The sequence below is a fragment of the Scyliorhinus torazame genome, chromosome 16 (assembly GCF_047496885.1).
Source record: "Scyliorhinus torazame isolate Kashiwa2021f chromosome 16, sScyTor2.1, whole genome shotgun sequence".
NCBI lineage: Eukaryota > Metazoa > Chordata > Chondrichthyes > Carcharhiniformes > Scyliorhinidae > Scyliorhinus > Scyliorhinus torazame.
In genome coordinates, this window is record NC_092722.1 from 82,440,857 (window position 1) to 82,460,193 (window position 19,337).

The following is a 19,337-nucleotide window of genomic DNA, read 5'->3' on the forward strand; positions in this document are numbered from 1 at the left end:
AGGGGTACGGGAATATGGTGGGAATGAGGGATACGGGGAGACGGTGGGATTGAGGGATACGGGGAGACGGAGGGAGTGAGGGATACGGGGAGACGGTGGGATTGAGGGATAACGGAAGACGGCGGGAGTGAGGGAGACGGGCAGACGGTGGGACTAAGGGATACGGGAAGACGGTGGGTGTGATGGACAGAGAGAGACGGTGGGAGTGAGGGACACGGGGAGACGGTGGGAGTGAGGAACACGGGGAGATGGTGGGAGTGAGAGATATGGGGAAACGGTGGGGGTGAGGGAGACGGAGAGACAGTGGGAGTGAGGGAAACGGGGAGGCGGTGGGATTGAGAGATACAGGGAGATGGCAGGACTGAGGGATACAGGGAGACGGTGGGAATGAGGGATATAGGGAGATGGTGGGAGGAAGGGATTCGAGGAGATGGTGGGAGTGGGGGATATTGGGAGACGGTGGGATTGAGGGAGACAGGGAGACAGTGGGAGTGAGGGATACTGGGAGACGATGTGAGTGAGGGATATGGGGAGACGGTGGGAGTGAGGGATACGGGGAGACGGGGATAGTGAGGGATACGGGGAGACGGTGGGAGTGAAGGATATACGGAGACGGTGGGAGTGATGGATATGGGGAAACGGTGGGAGTGTGGGACACAGGGAGACGGTGGGAGTGAGGGATACGGGGATACGGTGGGAGTGAGGGATACGGGGAGACGGTGGGAGTGAGAGGTATGGGAAGATCGTGGGGGTGAGGGATACGGGGAGATGGTGGGAGTGAGGGATACGGGGAGACGGTGGGATTGAGGGATACAGGGAGACGGTGGGAGTGAAGGGTACAGGGAGACGGGGGGATTGAGGGATACGGGGAGACAGAGGGAGTGAGGGATCCGGGGAGGCGGTGAGAGTGAGGGATCCGGGGAGATGGTGGGAGTGAGGGATACCGGAAGACGGCGGGAGTGAGGGAGACGGGCAGACGGTGGGAGTGAGGGAGAAGGGTAGATGGTGGGAGTGAGGGATACGGGGAGATGATGGGAGTGAGGGATACAGGGAGACGGTGGGAATGAAGGATATGGGGAGACGGTGGGAGTGAGGGAATACGGGGAGACGGTGGGAGTGAGGGAGAAGGGTAGATGGTGGGAGTGAGGGATACGGGGAGATGATGGGAGTGAGGGATACGGGGAGACAGTGAGAGTGAGGGACAAGGGGAGACGGAGGGAGTGAGGGACAGAGGGTGACGGTGGGAGTGAGGGATATGGGAAGATCGTGGGCGTAAGGGATACGGGGAGATGGTGGGATTGAGCGATACGGGGAGACGGTGGGAGTGAGGGGTATGGGAAGATCGTGGGCGTGAGGGATACGGGGAGATTGTGGGAGTGAGGGATACGGGGAGACGGTGGGATTGAGGGTTACGGGGAGACGGTGGGAGTGAAGTATACAGGGAGACGGTGGGATTGAGGGATACGGGGAGACGGAGGGAGTGAGGTCTACGGGGAGACGGTGAGAGTGAGGGATCCGGGGAGACGGTGGGAGAGAGGGATACGGGGAGACAGTGGGAGTGAGGGATACATGGAGACGGAGGGAATGAAGGATATGGGGAGACGGTGGGAGTGAGGGAATACGGGGAGACGGTGGGAGTGAGGGAGAAGGGTAGATGGTGGGAGTGAGGGATACGGGGAGATGATGGGAGTGAGGGATACGGGGAGACAGTGAGAGTGAGGGACAAGGGGAGACGGAGGGAGTGAGGGACAGAGGGTGACGGTGGGAGTGAGGGATATGGGAAGATCGTGGGCGTAAGGGATACGGGGAGATGGTGGGAGTGAGCGATACGGGGAGACGGTGGGAGTGAGGGGTATGGGAAGATCGTGGGCGTGAGGGATACGGGGAGATGGTGGGAGTGAGGGATACGGTGAGACGGTGGGATTGAGGGTTACGGGGAGACGGTGGGAGTGAAGTATACAGGGAGACGGTGGGATTGAGGGATACGGGGAGACGGAGGGAGTGAGGTCTACGGGGAGACGGTGAGAGTGAGGGATCCGGGGAGACGGTGGGAGAGAGGGATACGGGGAGACAGTGGGAGTGAGGGACACAGGGAGACGGTGGGAGTGAGGGATACATGGAGACGGAGGGAGTGAGGGATACGGGGAGACGGTGGGATTGAGGGAGAAGGGGAGACGGTGGGAGTGAGGGATACAGGGTGACGGTGGGAGTGAGGGATATGGGGAGATGGTGAGAGTGAGGGACATGGGGAGACGGTGGGAGTGAGGGACACGGGGAGACGGTGGAAGTGAGTGATATGGGGAGACGGTGGGAGTGCGGGATACGGGGAGGTGGTGGGAGTGAGCGGTACGGGGAGACGGTGGGAGTGAGCGATACGGGGATACGGTGGGAGTGAGGGATACGGGGAGACGGTGGAAGTGAGCGATACGGGGATACGGTGGGTGTGGGGGAAATGGGGAGACTTTGGGATTGAGGGATACAGGGAGATGGCAAGACTGAGGGATACAGGGAGACGGTGGGAATGAGGGATATGGGGAGACGGTGGGAGTGAGGGGTACTGGGAGACGGTGGAAGTGAGGGAGAAGGGTAGATGGTGGGAGTGAAGGATACGGGGAGATGATGGGAGTGAGGGATACGGGGATACAGTGAGAGTGAGGGACACGGGGAGACGGTGGGAGTGAAGGACAGAGGGAGACGGTGGGAGTGAGGGATATGGGGAGACGGTGGGAGTGAGGGATACGGGGAGGTGGTGGGAGTGAGGGGTACGGGAAGATGGTGGGAATGAGGGATACGGGGAGACGGTGGGATTGAGGGATACGGGGAGACGCAGGGAGTGAGGGATACGGGGAGATGGTGAGAGTGAGGGATCCGGGGAGACGGGGGGATTGAGGGATAACGGAAGACGGCGGGAGTGAGGGAGACGGGCAGACGGTGGGACTAAGGGATACGGGAAGACGGTGGGCGTGATGGACAGAGAGAGACGGTGGGAGTGAGGGACACGGGGAGACGGTGGGAGTGAGGAACACGGGGAGATGGTGGGAGTGAGAGATACGGGGAAACGGTGGGGGTGAGGGAGACGGAGAGACGGTGGGAGTGAGGGAAACGGGGAGGCGGTGGGAATGAGGGATATAGGGAGATGGTGGGAGGAAGGGATTCGAGGAGATGGTGGGAGTGGGGGATATTAGGAGACGGTGGGATTGAGGGAGACAGGGAGACAGTGGGAGTGAGGGATACTGGGAGACGATGTGAGTGAGGGATATGGGGTGACGGTTGGAGTGAGGGATACGGGGAGACGGGGATAGTGAGGGATACGGGGAGACGGTGGGAGTGAAGGATATACGGAGACGGTGGGAGTGATGGATATGGGGAGACGGTGGGAGTGTGGGACACAGGGAGACGGTGGGTTTGAGGGATATGGGGATACGGTGGGAGTGAGGGATACGGGGAGACGGTGGGAGTGAGGGGTATGGGAAGATCGTGGGGGTGAGGGATACGGGGAGATGGTGGGAGTGAGGGATACGGGGAGACGGTGCGATTGAGGGATACAGGGAGACGGTGGGAGTGAAGGGTACAGGGAGACGGTGGGATTGAGGGATACGGGGAGACGGAGGGAGTGAGGGATACGGGGAGGCGGTGAGAGTGAGGGATCCAGGGAGACGGTGGGAGTGAGGGATACCGGAAGACGGCGGGAGTGAGGGAGACGGGCAGACGGTGGGAGTGAGGGAGAAGGGTAGATGGTGGGAGTGAGGGATACGGGGAGATGATGGGAGTGAGGGATACAGGGAGACGGTGGGAATGAAGGATATGGGGAGACGGTGGGAGTGAGGGAATACGGGGAGACGGTGGGAGTGAGGGAGAAGGGTAGATGGTGGGAGTGAGGGATACGGGGAGATGATGGGAGTGAGGGATACGGGGAGACAGTGAGAGTGAGGGACAAGGGGAGACGGAGGGAGTGAGGGACAGAGGGTGACGGTGGGAGTGAGGGATATGGGAAGATCGTGGGCGTAAGGGATACGGCGAGATGGTGGGAGTGAGCGATACGGGGAGACGGTGGGAGTGAGGGATATGGGAAGATCGTGGGCGTGAGGGATACGGGGAGATGGTGGGAGTGAGGGATACGGGGAGACGGTGGGATTGAGGGTTACGGGGAGACGGTGGGAGTGAAGTATACAGGGAGACGGTGGGATTGAGGGATACGGGGAGACGGAGGGAGTGAGGTCTACGGGGAGACGGTGAGAGTGAGGGATCCGGGGAGACGGTGGGAGAGAGGGATCCGGGGAGACGGTGGGATTGAGGGATAACGGAAGACGGCGGGAGTGAGGGAGACGGGCAGACGGTGGGACTAAGGGATACGGGAAGACGGTGGGCGTGATGGACAGAGAGAGACGGTGGGAGTGAGGGACACGGGGAGACGGTGGGAGTGAGGAACACGGGGAGATGGTGGGAGTGAGAGATACGGGGAAACGGTGGGGGTGAGGGAGACGGAGAGACGGTGGGAGTGATGGAAACGGGGAGGCGGTGGGATTGAGAGATACAGGGAGATGGCAGGACTGAGGGATACAGGGAGACGGTGGGAATGAGGGATATAGGGAGATGGTGGGAGGAAGGGATTCGAGGAGATGGTGGGAGTGGGGGATATTGGGAGACGGTGGGATTGAGGGAGACAGGGAGACAGTGGGAGTGAGGGATACTGGGAGACGATGTGAGTGAGGGATATGGGGTGACGGTGGGAGTGAGGGATACGGGGAGACGGTGGGAGTGAAGGATATACGGAGACGGTGGGAGTGATGGATATGGGGAGACGGTGGGAGTGTGGGACACAGGGAGACGGTGGGAGTGAGGGATACGGGGATACGGTGGGAGTGAGGGATACGGGGAGACGGTGGGAGTGAGGGGTATGGGAAGATCGTGGGCGTGAGGGATACGGGGAGATGGTGGGAGTGAGGGATGCGGGGAGACGGTGGGATTGAGGGTTACGGGGAGACGGTGGGAGTGAAGTATACAGGGAGACGGTGGGATTGAGGGATACGGGGAGACGGAGGGAGTGAGATCTACGGGGAGACGGTGAGAGTGAGGGATCCGGGGAGACGGTGGGAGAGAGGGATACCGGGAGACAGTGGGAGTGAGGGACACAGGGAGACGGTGGGAGTGAGGGATACATGGAGACGGAGGGAATGAAGGATATGGGGAGACGGTGGGAGTGAGGGAATACGGGGAGACGGTGGGAGTGAGGGAGAAGGGTAGATGGTGGGAGTGAGGGATACGGGGAGATGATGGGAGTGAGGGATACGGGGAGACAGTGCGAGTGAGGGAGAAGGGGAGACGGAGGGAGTGAGGGACAGAGGGTGACGGTGGGAGTGAGGGATATGGGAAGATCGTGGGCGTAAGGGATACGGGGAGATGGTGGGAGTGAGGGATACGGGGAGACGGTGGGATTGAGGGTTACGGGGAGACGGTGGGAGTGAAGTATACAGGGAGACGGTGGGATTGAGGGATACGGGGAGACGGAGGGAGTGAGGTCTACGGGGAGACGGTGGGAGTGAGGGGTATGGGAAGATCGTGGGCGTGAGGGATACGGGGAGATGGTGGGAGTGAGGGATACGGGGAGACGGTGGGATTGAGGGTTACGGGGAGACGGTGGGAGTGAAGTATACAGGGAGACGGTGGGATTGAGGGATACGGGGAGACGGAGGGAGTGAGGTCTACGGGGAGACGGTGAGAGTGAGGGATCCGGGGAGACGGTGGGAGAGAGGGATACGGGGAGACAGTGGGAGTGAGGGACACAGGGAGACGGTGTGAGTGAGGGATACACGGAGACGGAGGGAGTGAGGGATACGGGGAGACGGTGGGATTGAGGGAGAAGGGGAGACGGTGGGAGTGAGGGATACAGGGTGATGGTGGGAGTGAGGGATATGGGGAGATGGTGAGAGAGAGGGACATGGGGAGACGGTGGGAGTGAGGGTCACGGGGAGACGGTGGGAGTGAGGGATATGGGGAGACGGTGGGAGTGAGGGATACGGGGAGGTGGTGGGAGTGAGCGGTACGGGGAGACGGTGGGAGTGAGCGATACGGGGATACGGTGGGAGTGAGGGATACGGGGAGACGGTGGAAGTGAGCGATACGGGGATACGGTGGGTGTGGGGGAAATGGGGAGACTTTGGGATTGAGGGATACAGGGAGATGGCAAGACAGAGGGATACAGGGAGACGGTGGGAATGAGGGATATGGGGAGACGGTGGGAGTGAGGGGTACTGGGAGACGGTGGGAGTGAGGGAGAAGGGTAGATGGTGGGAGTGAAGGATACGGGGAGATGATGGGAGTGAGGGATACGGGGATACGGTGGGAGTGAAGGACAGAGGGAGACGGTGGGAGTGAGGGATATGGGGAGACGGTGGGAGTGAGAGACACAGGGAGACGTTGGGAGTGAAGGATACGGGGATACGGTGGGAGTGAGGGATACGGGGAGATGGTGAGAGTGAGGGATAACGGAAGACGGCGGGAGTGAGGGAGACGGGCAGACGGTGGAACTAAGGGATACGGGAAGACGGTGGGCGTGATGGACAGAGAGAGACGGTGGGAGTGAGGGACACGGGGAGACGGTGGGAGTGAGGAACACGGGGAGATGGTGGGAGTGAGAGATACGGGGAAACGGTGGGCGTGATTGACACGGGGAGACGGTGGGGGTGAGGGAGACGGAGAGACGGTGGGAGTGAGGGATACGGGAAGACGGTGGGCGTGATGGACAGAGAGAGACGGTGGGAGTGAGGGACACGGGGAGACGGTGGGGGTGAGGGAGACGGAGAGACGGTGGGAGTGAGGGAAACGGGGAGGCGGTGGGATTTAGAGATACAGGGCGATGGCAGGACTGAGGGATACAGGGAGACGGTGGGAATGAGGGATATAGGGAGATGGTGGGAGGAAGGGATTCGAGGAGATGGTGGGAGTGGGGGATATTGGGAGACGGTGGGATTGAGGGAGACAGGGAGACAGTGGGAGTGAGGGATACTGGGAGACGATGTGAGTGAGGGATATGGGGAGACGGTGGGAGTGAGGGATACGGGGATAGTGAGGGATACGGGGAGACGGTGGGAGTGAAGGATATACGGAGACGGTGGGAGTGATGGATACGGGGAGACGGTGAGAGTGAGGGATACGGGGAGGCGGTGGGAGTGAGGGATACAGGGAGACGGTGGGAGTGAGGGATACGGGGAGACGGAGGGAGTGAGCGATACGGGTAGACGGTGGGAGTGAGGGAGAAGGGGAGAGGGTGGGAGTGAGGGATACGGGGAGACGGTGAGAGTGAGCGATACTGGGAGACGTTGGGAGTGAGGGACACAGGGAGACGGTGGGAGTGAGGGACACAGGGAGACGGTGTGAGTGAGGGATATGGGGAGAAGGTGGGAGTGAGGGATATGGGGAGGTGGTGTGAGTGAGGGGTACGGGGAGACGGTGTGAGTGAGGGATACGGGGAGACGGTGGGAGTGAGGGATTCGGGGAGATGGAGGGAGTGAGGGATATGGGGAGAGGGTGGGAGTGAGTGAGAAGGGGAGACGGTGGGAGTGAGGGATACGGGGAGATGATGGGAGTGAGGGACACAGGGAGACGGTGGGAGTGAGGGACACAGGGAGACGGTGGGAGTGAGGGATATGGGGAGACGGTTGGAGTGAGGGATTCGAGGAGACGGTGGGGGTGAGGGAGACGGAGAGACGCTGGGAGTGAGGAAAACGGGGAGATGGCACGACTGAGGGATACAGGGATACGGTGGGAATGAGGGACATAGGGAGATGGTGGGAGGAAGGGATTCGAGGAGATGGTGGGAGTGAGGGATATTGGGAGACGGTGGAAATGAGGGATATGGGGAGACGGTGGGAGTGAGGGAGAAGGGTAGATGGTGGGAGTGAGGGATACTGGGAGTTGATGTGAGTGAGGGATACGGGGAGACAGTGAGAGTGGGGGACACGGAGAGATGGTGGGAGTGAGGGACAGAGGGAGACGGTGGGAGTGAGGGATATGGGGAGACGGTGGGAGTGTGGGACACAGGGAGACGGTGGGAGTGAGGGATACGGGGAGACGGTGGGAGTGAGGGATACGGGGAGACGGTGGGAGTGAGGGGTACGGGAAGATCGTGGGCGTGAGGGATACGGGGAGATGGTGGGAGTGAGGGATACGGGGAGACGGTGGGAATGAGGGATACGGGGAGACGGTGGGAGTGAAGCGTACAGGGAGACGGCTGGATTGAGGGATACGGGGAGACGGAGGGAGTGAGGGATACGGGGAGACGGTGCGAGTGAGGGGTCCGGGGAGACGGTGGGAGTGAGGGATACAGGGAGACGGTGGGAGTGAGGGATACGGAGTGACGGAGCGTGTGAGGGATACGGGGAGACGGTGGGAGTGAGGGAGAAGGCAAGACGGTGGGAGTGAGGGATACAGGGAGACGGTGGGAGTGAGGGATACATGGAGACGGTGAGAGTGAGGGATATGGGGAGACGGTGGGAGTGAGGGATACGGGGAGACGGTGAGAGTGGGGGACACGGGGAGATGGTGGGAGTGAGGGACAGAGGGAGACGGTGGGAGTGAGGGATAAGGGGAGACGGTGGGAGTGTGGGACACAGGGAGACGGTGGGAGTGAGGGATACGGGGAGACGGTGGGAGTGAGGGATACGGGGAGACGGTGGGAGTGAGGGGTATGGGAAGATCGTGGGCGTGAGGGATACGGGGAGATGGTGGGAGTGAGAGATACGGGGAGATGGTGGGAGTGAGGGATACGGGGAGACGGTGGGAATGAGGGATACGGGGAGACGGTGGGAGTGAAGCGTACAGGGTGACGGTTGGATTGAGGGATACGGGGAGACGGAGGGAGTGAGGGATACGGGGAGACGGTGAGAATGAGGAATCCGGGGAGACGGTGGGAGTGAGGGATACGGAGTGACGGAGCGAGTGAGGGAAACGGGGAGACGGTGGGAGAGAGGGAGAAGGCAAGACGGTGGGAGTGAGGGATACAGGGAGACGGTGGGAGTGAGGGGTACGTGGAGACGGTGGGAGTGAGGGATATTGGGAGACGGTGGGCTTGAGGGAGACAGGGAGACAGTGGGAGTGAGGGATACGGGGAGACGATGGGAGTGAGGGATACGGGGAGACAGTGGGAGTGAGGGATACGGGGAGACGGTGGGAGTGAGGGATACGGGGAGACGGTGGGAGTGAAGGATACACAGAGACGGTGGGAGTGATGGATATGGGGAGACGGTGGGAGTGTGGGACAAAGGGAGACGGTGGGAGTGTGGGATACGGGGAGAAGGTGGGAGTGAGGGATATGGGGAGGTGGTGTGAGTGAGGGATACGGGGAGACGGTGGAAGTGAGGGATATGGGGAGAGGGTGGGAGTGAGTGAGAAGGGGAGACGGTGGGAGTGAGGGATATGGGGAGACGGTGGGAGTGAGGGATAGGGGGAGACGGTGGGAGTGAGGGATATGGGGAGACGGTTAGAGTGAGGGATTCGAGGAGACGGTGGGGGTGAGGGATATTGGGAGACAGTGAGAGTGAGGGATACGGGCAGACGGTGGGACTTCGGGATACGGGAAGACGGTGGGAGTGATGAATACGGGGAGATGGTGGGAGTGAGAGATACGGGGATACGGTGGGGGTGAGGGAGACGGAGAGACGGTGGGAGTGAGGGATACGGGGAGACGGTGGGATTGAGGGATACAGGGAGTTGGCACGACTGAGGGATACAGGGATACGGTGGGAATGAGGGACATAGGGAGATGGTGGGAGGAAGGGATTCGAGGAGATGGTGGGAGTGAGGGATATTGGGAGACGGTGGGAATGAGGGATATGGGGAGACGGTGGGAGTAAGGGATATGGGGAGACGGTGGGAGTGAGGGATACTGGGAGTTGATGTGAGTGAGGGATACGGGGAGACAGTGAGAGTGAGGGACACAGGGAGACGGTGGGAGTGAGGGATATGGGGAGACGGTGGGAGTGTGGGACACAGGGAGACGGTGGGAGTGAGGGATACGGGGAGACGGTGGGAGTGAGGGATACGGGGAGACGGTGGGAGTGAGGGGTATGGGAAGATCGTGGGCGTGAGGGATACGGGGAGATGGTGGGAGTGAGGGATACGGGGAGACGGTGGGAGTGAAGCGTACAGGGAGACGGTTGGATTGAGGGATACGGGGAGACGGAGGGAGTGAGGGATACGGGGAGACGGTGAGAGTGAGGGATCCGGGGAGACGGTGGGAGTGAGGGATACAGGGAGACGGTGGGAGTGAGGGATACGGAGTGACGGAGCGAGTGAGGGATACTGGGAGAAAGTGGGAGTGAGGGAGAAGGCAAGACGGTGGGAGTGAGGGATACAGGGAGACGGTGGGAGTGAGGGGTACGTGGAGACGGTGAGAGTGAGGGATATTGGGAGATGGTGGGCTTGAGGGAGACAGGGAGACAGTGGGAGTGAGGGATACGGGGAGACGATGGGAGTGAGGGATATGGGGAGACGGTGGGAGTGAGGGATACGGGGAGACGGTGATAGTGAGGGATACGGGGAGACGGAGGGAGTGAAGGATACACAGAGACGGTGGGAGTGATGGATATGGGGAGACGGTGGGAGTGTGGGACACAGCGAGACGGTGGGAGTGAGGGATACGGGGATACGGTGGGAGTGAGGGATACGGGGAGACGGTGGGAGTGAGGGATACGGGGAGACGGTGGGAGTGAGTGGTATGGGAAGATCGTGGGGGTGAGGGATACGGGGAGATGGTGGGAGTGAGGGATACGGGGAGACGGCGGGATTGAGGGATACAGGGAGACGGTGGGAGTGAAGGGTACAGGGAGACGGTGGGATTGAGGGATACGGGGAGACGGAGGCAGTGAGGGATACGGGGAGGCGGTGAGAGTGAGGGATCCGGGGAGACGGTGGGAGTGAGGGATACCGGAAGACGGCGGGAGTAAGGGAGACGGGCAGACGGTGGGAGTGAGGGAGAAGGGTAGATGGTGGGAGTGAGGGATACGGGGAGATGATGGGAGTGAGGGATACAGGGAGATGGTGGGAATGAAGGATATGGGGAGACGGTGGGATTGAGGGATACGGGGAGACGGTGGGAGTGAGGAGAAAGGGTAGATGGTGGGAGTGAGGGATACAGGGAGATGATGGGAGTGAGGGATGCGGGGTGACAGTGAGAGTGAGGGACAAGGGGTGACGGAGGGAGTGAGGGACAGAGGGTGACGGTGGGAGTGAGGGATATGGGAAGATCGTGGGCGTAAGGGATACGGGGAGATGGTGGGAGTGAGGGATACGGGGAGACGGTGGGAGTGAGGGGTATGGGAAGATCGTGGGTGTGTGGGATACGGGGAGATGGTGGGAGTGAGGGATACGGGGAGACGGTGGGATTGAGGAATACGGGGAGACGGTGGGAGTGAAGTATACAGGGAGACGGTGGGATTGAGGGATACGGGGAGACGGAGGGAGTGAGGTCTACGGGGAGACGGTGAGAGTGAGGGATCCGGGGAGGCGGTGGGAGTGAGGGATGCGGGGAGACAGTGGTAGTGAGGGACACAGGGAGACAGTGGGAGTGAGGGATACATGGAGACGGAGGGAGTGAGGGATACGATGAGACGGTGGGATTGAGGGAGAAGGGGAGACGGTGGGAGTGAGGGATACAGGGAGACGGTGGGAGTGAGGGATATGGGGAGATGGTGAGAGTGAGGGATATGGGGAGACGGTGGGAGTGAGGGAGACGGGGAGACGGTGGGAGTGAGGGATATGGGGAGACGGTGGGAGTGAGGGATACGGGGAGGTGGTGGGAGTGAGCGGTACGGGGAGACGGTGGGAGTGAGCGATACGGGGATACGGTGGGAGTGAGGGATACGGGGAGACGGTGGAAGTGAGCGATACGGGGTTACGGTGGGTGTGGGGGAAATGGGGAGACTTTGGGATTGAGGAATACAGGGAGATGGCAAGACTGAGGGATACAGGGAGACGGTGTGAATGAGGGATATGGGGAGACGGTGGGAGTGAGGGATACGGGGAGACGGTGGGAGTGAGGGAGAAGGGTAGATGGTGGGAGTGAAGGATACGGGGAGATGATGGGAGTGAGGGATACGGGGATACAGTGAGAGTGAGGGACACGGGGAGACGGTGGGAGTGAGGGACAGAGGGAGACGGTGGGAGTGAGGGATATGGGGAGACGGTGGGAGTGAGGGACACAGGGAGACGGTGGGAGTGAAGGATACGGGGATACGGTGGGAGTGAGGGATACGGGGAGACGGAGGGAGTGAGGGATACGGGGAGGTGGTGGGAGTGAGGGGTACGGGAAGATGGAGGGAGTGAGGGATACGGGGAGACGGTGGGATTGAGGGATGCGGGGAGACGGAGGGAGTGAGGGATACGGGGAGATGGTGAGAGTGAGGGATCCGGGGAGACGGTGGGATTGAGGGATAACGGAAGACGGCAGTAGTGAGGCAGACGGGCAGACGGTTGGACTAAGGGATACGGGGAGACGTTGGGAGTGAGGAACACGGGGAGATGGTGGGCGTGAGAGATACGGGGAGACGGTGGGGGTGAGGGAGACGGAGAGACGGTGGGAGTGAGGGAAACGGGGAGGCGGTGGGATTGAGAGATACAGGGAGATGGCAGGACTGAGGAATACAGGGAGACGGTGGGAATGAGGGATATAGGGAGATGGTGGGAGGAAGGGATTCGAGGAGATGGTGGGAGTGGGGGATATTGGGAGACGGTGGGATTGAGGGAGACAGAGAGACAGTGGGAGTGAGGGATACGGGGAAACGATGTGAGTGAGGGATATGGGGAGACGGTGGGAGTGAGGGATACGGGGAGACGGTGATAGTGAGGGATACGGGGAGACGGTGGGAGTGAAGGATATACGGAGACGGTGGGAGTGATGGATACGGGGAGACGGTGAGAGTGAGGGATACGGGGCGGCGGTGGGAGTGAGGGATACAGGGAGACGGTGGGAGTGAGGAATACGGGGAGACGGAGGGAGTGTGGGAGAAGGGGAGACGTTGGGAGTGAGTGATAGGGTAGACGGTGGGAGTGAGGGATACGGGGAGACGGTGAGAGTGAGGGATACGGGGAGACGGTGAGAGTGAGCGATACTGGGAGACGTTGGGAGTGAGGGACACAGGGAGACGGTGGGAGTGAGGGATATGGGGAGGTGGTGTGAGTGAGGGGTACGGGGAGACGGTGGGAGTGAGGGATTCGGGGAGACGGTGGGAGTGAGGGATACGGGGAGACGGAGGGAGTGAGGGATATGGGGAGAGGGTGGGAGTGAGTGAGAAGGGGAGACGGTGGGAGTGAGGGATACGGGGAGACAGTGAGAGTGAAGGGCACAGGGAGACGGTGGGAGTGAGGGACAGAGGGAGACGGTGGGAGTGAGGGATATGGGGAAACGGTGGGAGTGATGGACACAGGGAGACGGTGGGAGTGAGGGATACGGGGAAACGGTGGGAGTGAGGGATACGTGAGCCGGTGCGAGTGAGGGATACGGGGAGGTGGTGGGAGTGAGGGGTACGGGGAGACGGTGGGAGTGAGGGATACGGGGAGACGGTGGGTGTGAGGGAAACGGGGATACAGTGGGATTGAGGGATATAGGGAGATGGCTGGACTGAGGGATACAGGGACACGGTGGGAATGAGGGCTACGGGGAGACGGTGGGAGTGAGGGATACGGGGAGACGGAGGGAGTGAGGGATACGGGGAGACGGTTAAAATGAGGGATCCGGGGAGACGGTGGGAGTGAGGGATACAGGGAGACGGTGGGAGTGAGGGATACGGGGAGACGGAGGGAGTGAGGGATACGGGGAGACGGTGGGAGTGAGGGAGAAGGGGAGACGGTGGGACTGAGGGGCACGGGGAGATGGTGGTAGTGAGGGATATGAGGAGACGGTGGGAGGGAGGGACACAGGGAGACGGTGGAAGTGAGCGATACGGGGATACGGTGGGAGTGAGGGATACGGGGCGACGGTGGTAGTGAGGGATACGGGGAGGTGGTGGGAGTGAGCGGTACGGGGAGACGGTGGGAATGAGGGAGACGGTGGGAGTGAGGGGTACGGGAAGACCGTGGGGGTGAGGGATACGGGGAGATGGTGGGAGTGAGGGAGACGGCGAGACGGTGGGAGTGAGGGATACTGGGAGATGGTGGGTGTGGGGCAAACGGGGAGACGGTGGGATTGAGGGACACAGGGAGATGGCAGGATTGAGGGATACAGGGAGACGGTGGGAATGAGGGATATTGGGAGACGGTGGGAGTGAGGGATACGGGGAGATGATGGGAGTGAGGGATACGGTGAGACAGTGAGAGTGAGGGACAGAGGGAGACGGTGCGAGTGAGGGACAGAGGGAGACGGTGGGAGTGAGGGATATGGGGAGATGGTGGGAGTGAGGGACACAGGGAGACGGTGGGAATGAGGGATACGGGGATACGGTGGGAGTGAGGGATACGGGGAGACTGTGCGAGTGAGGGATACGGGGAGGTGGTGGGAGTGAGGGGTACGGGGAGACGGTGGGAGTGAGGGATACGGGGAGACGGTGGGAGTGAGGGATACGGGGAGACGGTGGGAGTGAGGGGCACGGGAAGATCGTGGGGGTGAGGGATACGGGGAGATGTTGGGAGTGAAGGATACGGGGTGACGGTGGGATTGAGGGATACGGGGACACGGTGGGAGTGAGGGATGCGGGGAGACGGTGGGAATGAGGAATACGGGGAGATGGTGGGAGTGAGAGATACGTGGAGACGGTGGGAGTGAGGGAGACGGAGAGACGGTGGGAGTGAGGGATACTGGGAGACGGTGGGTGTGGGGCAAACGGGGAGACGGTGGGATTGTGGGATACAGGGAGATGGCAGGACTGAGGGATACAGGGAGACGGTGGGAGTGAGGGATACGGCGAGACAGTGAGAGTGAGGGACACAGGGAGACGGTTGTAGTGAGGGACAGAGGGAGACGGTGGGAGTGAGGGACACAGGGAGACGGTGGGAGTGAGGGATACGGGGATACGGTGGGAGTGAGGGATACGGGGAGACGGTGCGAGTGAGAGATACGGGGAGGTGGTGGGAGTGAGGGGTACGGGGAGACGGTGGGAGTGAGGGATACGGGGAGACGGTGGGAGTGAGGGATACGAGGAGACGGTGGGAGTGAGGGGTATGGGAAGATCGTGGGGGTGAGGGATACGGGGAGATGGTGGGAGTGAGGGATACGGGGAGACGGTGGGATTCATGGATACGGGGAGACGGTGGGAGAGAGGGATACGGGGAGACGGTGGGAGGTAGGGATACGGTGAGACGGTGGGATTGAGGGATACGGGAAGACGGTGGGAGTGAGGGATACGCGGAGACGGTGGGAGTGAGGGATACGGGGAGACGGTGGGGGTGAGGGAGACGGAGAGACGGTGGGAGTGAGGGATACGGGGAGACGGTGGGACTGAGGGAGACGGAGAGACGGTGGGAGTGAGGGATACGGGGAGACGGTGGGTGTGAGGGAAACGGGGATACGGTGTGATTGAGGGATACAGGGAGATGGCTGGGCTGAGGGATACAGGGATACGGTGGGAATGAGGGACATGGGGAGACGGTGGGAGTGAGGAATACGAGGAGATGGTGGGATTGAGTGATATTGGTAGACGGTGGGAATGAGGGATACAGGGAGACGGTGGGAGTGAGGGATAGGGGGAGACGGTGGGAGTGAGGGATACGGGGAGACGGTGGGAGTGAGGGATACCGGGAGACGGTGGGATTGAGTGATATTGGTAGACGGTGGGAGTGAGGGATACTGGGAGATGGTGGGAGTGAGGGATGCGGGGAGACGGTGGGAGTGAGGGATACGCGGAGACGGTGGGAGTGAGGGATACGGGGAGACCCTGGGGGTGAGGGAGACGGAGAGACGGTGGGAGTGAGGGGTACGGGCAGACGGTGGGACTGAGGGACACAGGGAGACGGTGAGAGTGAGGGATACGGGGAGACGGTGGGAGTGAGGGGTATGGGAAGATCGTGGGTGTGAGGGATACGGGGAGACGGTGGGAGTGAGGGATATGGGGAGACGGTGGGAGTGAGGTAGAAGGGTAGATGGTGGGAGTGAGGGATACGGGGAGATGATGGGAGTGAGGGATACGGTGAGACAGTGAGAGTGAGGGACACAGGGAGACGGTGGGAGTGAGGGATACGGTGAGACGGTGGGAGTGAGGGATACGGGGAGATGGTGGGAGTGAGGGATACGGGGAGACGGTGGGATTGAGAGATACGGCGAGACGGTGGGAGTGAGGGATATGGGGAGACGGTGGGAGTGAGGGATACGGGGAGACGGTGGGAGTGAGGGATACGGGGAGATGATGGGAGTGAGGGATACGGGGAGACAGTGAGAGTGAGGGACACAGGGAGACGGTGGGAGTGAGGGATACGGAGAAACGGTGGGAGTGAGGGATACGTGAGCCGGTGCGAGTGAGGGATACGGGGAGGTGGTGGGAGTGTGGGAAACGGGGAGACGATGGGATTGAGGGATACGGGGAGATGATGGGAGTGAGGGATACGGTGAGACAGTGAGAGTGAGGGACAGAGGGAGACGGTGGGAGTGAGGGATATGGGGAGATGGTGGGAGTGAGGGACACAGGGAGACGGTGGGAATGAGGGATACGGGGATACGGTGCGAGTGAGGGATACGGGGAGACGGTGGGAGTGAGGCATACGGGGAGACGGTGGGAGTGAGCGATACGGGGAGGTGATGGGAGTGAGGGGTACGGTCGACGGTGGGGGTGAGCGATACGGGGAGATGGTAGGTGTGAGGGATACAGGGAGACGGTGCGATTGAGGGATACGGGGAGACGGTGGGAGTGAAGGATACAGGGAGACGGTGGGATTGAGGGTTACGGGGAGACGGAGGGAGTGAGGGATACGGGGAGACGGTTAAAATTAGGGATCCGGGGAGACGGTGGGAGTGAGGGATACAGGGAGACGGTGGGAGTGAGGGATACGGGGAGACGGAGGGAGTGAGGGATACGGGGAGACGGTGGGAGTGAGGGAGAAGGGGAGACGGTGGGACTGAGGGGCACGGGGAGATGGTGGTAGTGAGGGATATGGGGAGACGGTGGGAGGGAGGGACACAGGGAGACGGTGGAAGTGAGCGATACGGGGATACGGTGGGAGTGAGGGATACGGGGCGACGGTGGGAGTGAGGGATACGGGGAGGTGGTGGGAGTGAGCGGTACGGCGAGACGGTGGGAATGAGGGATACGGGGAGACGGTGGGACTGAGGGGTACGGGAAGACCGTGGGGGTGAGGGATACGGGGAGATGGTGGGAGTGAGGGAGACGGCGAGACGGTGGGAGTGAGGCATACGGGGAGATGGTGGGTGTGGTGCAAACGGGGAGACGGTGGGATTGAGGGACACAGGGAGATGGCAGGACTGAGGGAAACAGGGAGACGGTGGGAATGAGGGATATGGGGAGACGGTGGGAGTGAGGGATACGGGGAGATGATGGGAGTGAGGGATACGGTGAGACAGTGAGAGTGAGGGACAGAGGGAGACGGTGCGAGTGAGGGACAGAGGGAGACGGTGGGAGTGAGGGATATGGGGAGATGGTGGGAGTGAGGGACACAGGGAGACGGTGGGAATGAGGGATACGGGGATACGGTGGGAGTGAGGGATACGGGGAGACTGTGCGAGTGAGGGATACGGGGAGGTGGTGGGAGTGAGGGAGACGGCGAGACGGTGGGAGTGAGGGATACGGGGAGATGGTGGGTGTGGGGCAAACGGGGAGACGGTGGGATTGAGGGACACAGGGAGATGGCAGGACTGAGGGATACAGGGAGACGGTGGGAATGAGGGATATGGGGAGACGGTGGGAGTGAGGGATACGGGGAGATGATGGGAGTGAGGGATACGGTGAGACAGTGAGAGTGAGGGACAGAGGGAGACGGTGCGAGTGAGGGACAGAGGGAGACGGTGGGAGTGAGGGATATGGGGAGATGGTGGGAGTGAGGGACACAGCGAGACGGTGGGAATGAGGGATACGGGGATACGGTGGGAGTGAGGGATACGGGGAGACTGTGCGAGTGAGGGATACGGGGAGGTGGTGGGAGTGAGGGGTACGGGGAGACGGTGGGAGTGAGGGATACGGGGAGACGGTGGGAGTGAGGGATACGGGGAGACGGTGGGAGTGAGGGGTATGGGAAGATCGTGGGGGTGAGGGATACGGGGAGATGTTGGGAGTGAAGGATACGGGGTGACGGTGGGATTGAGGGATACGGGGAGACGGTGGGAGTGAGGGATGCGGGGAGACGGTGGGAATGAGGAATACGGGGAGATGGTGGGAGTGAGAGATACGTGGAGACGGTGGGAGTGAGGGAGACGGAGAGACGGTGGGAGTGAGGGATACTGGGAGACGGTGGGTGTGGGGCAAACGGGGAGACGGCGGGATTGTGGGATACAGGGAGATGGCAGGACTGAGGGATACAGGGAGACGGTGGGAGTGAGGGATACGGCGAGACAGTGAGAGCGAGGGACACAGGGAGACGGTTGTAGTGAGGGACAGAGGGAGACGGTGGGAGTGAGGGACACAGGGAGACGGTGGGAGTGAGGGATACGGGGATACGGTGGGAGTGAGGGATACGGGGAGACGGTGCGAGTGAGGGATACGGGGAGGTGGTGGGAGTGAGGGGTACGGGGAGACGGTGGGAGTGAGGGATACGGGGAGACGGTGGTAGTGAGGGATACGAGGAGACGGTGGGAGTGAGGGGTATGGGAAGATCGTGGGGGTGAGGGATACGGGGAGATGGTGGGAGTGAGGGATACGGGGAGACGGTGGGATTCAGGGATACGGGGAGACGGTGGGAGAGAGGGATACGGGGAGACGGTGGGAGGTAGGGATACGGGGAGACGGTGGGATTGAGGGATACGGGAAGACGGTGGGAGTGAGGGATACGCGGAGACGGTGGGAGTGAGGGATACGGGGAGACGGTGGGGGTGAGGGAGACGGAGAGACGGTGGGAGTGAGGGATACGGGGAGACTGTGGGACTGAGGGAGACGGAGAGACGGTGGGAGTGAGGGATACGGGGAGACGGTGGGTGTGAGGGAAACGGGGATACGGTGTGATTGAGGGATACAGGGAGATGGCTGGGCTGAGGGATACAGGGACACGGTGGGAATGAGGGACATGGGGAGACGGTGGGAGTGAGGAATACGAGGAGATGGTGGGATTGAGTGATATTGGTAGACGGTGGGAATGAGGGATACAGGGAGACGGTGGGAGTGAGGGATAGGGGGAGACGGTGGGAGTGAGGGATACGGGGAGACGGTGGGAGTGAGGGATACCGGGAGACGGTGGGATTGAGTGATATT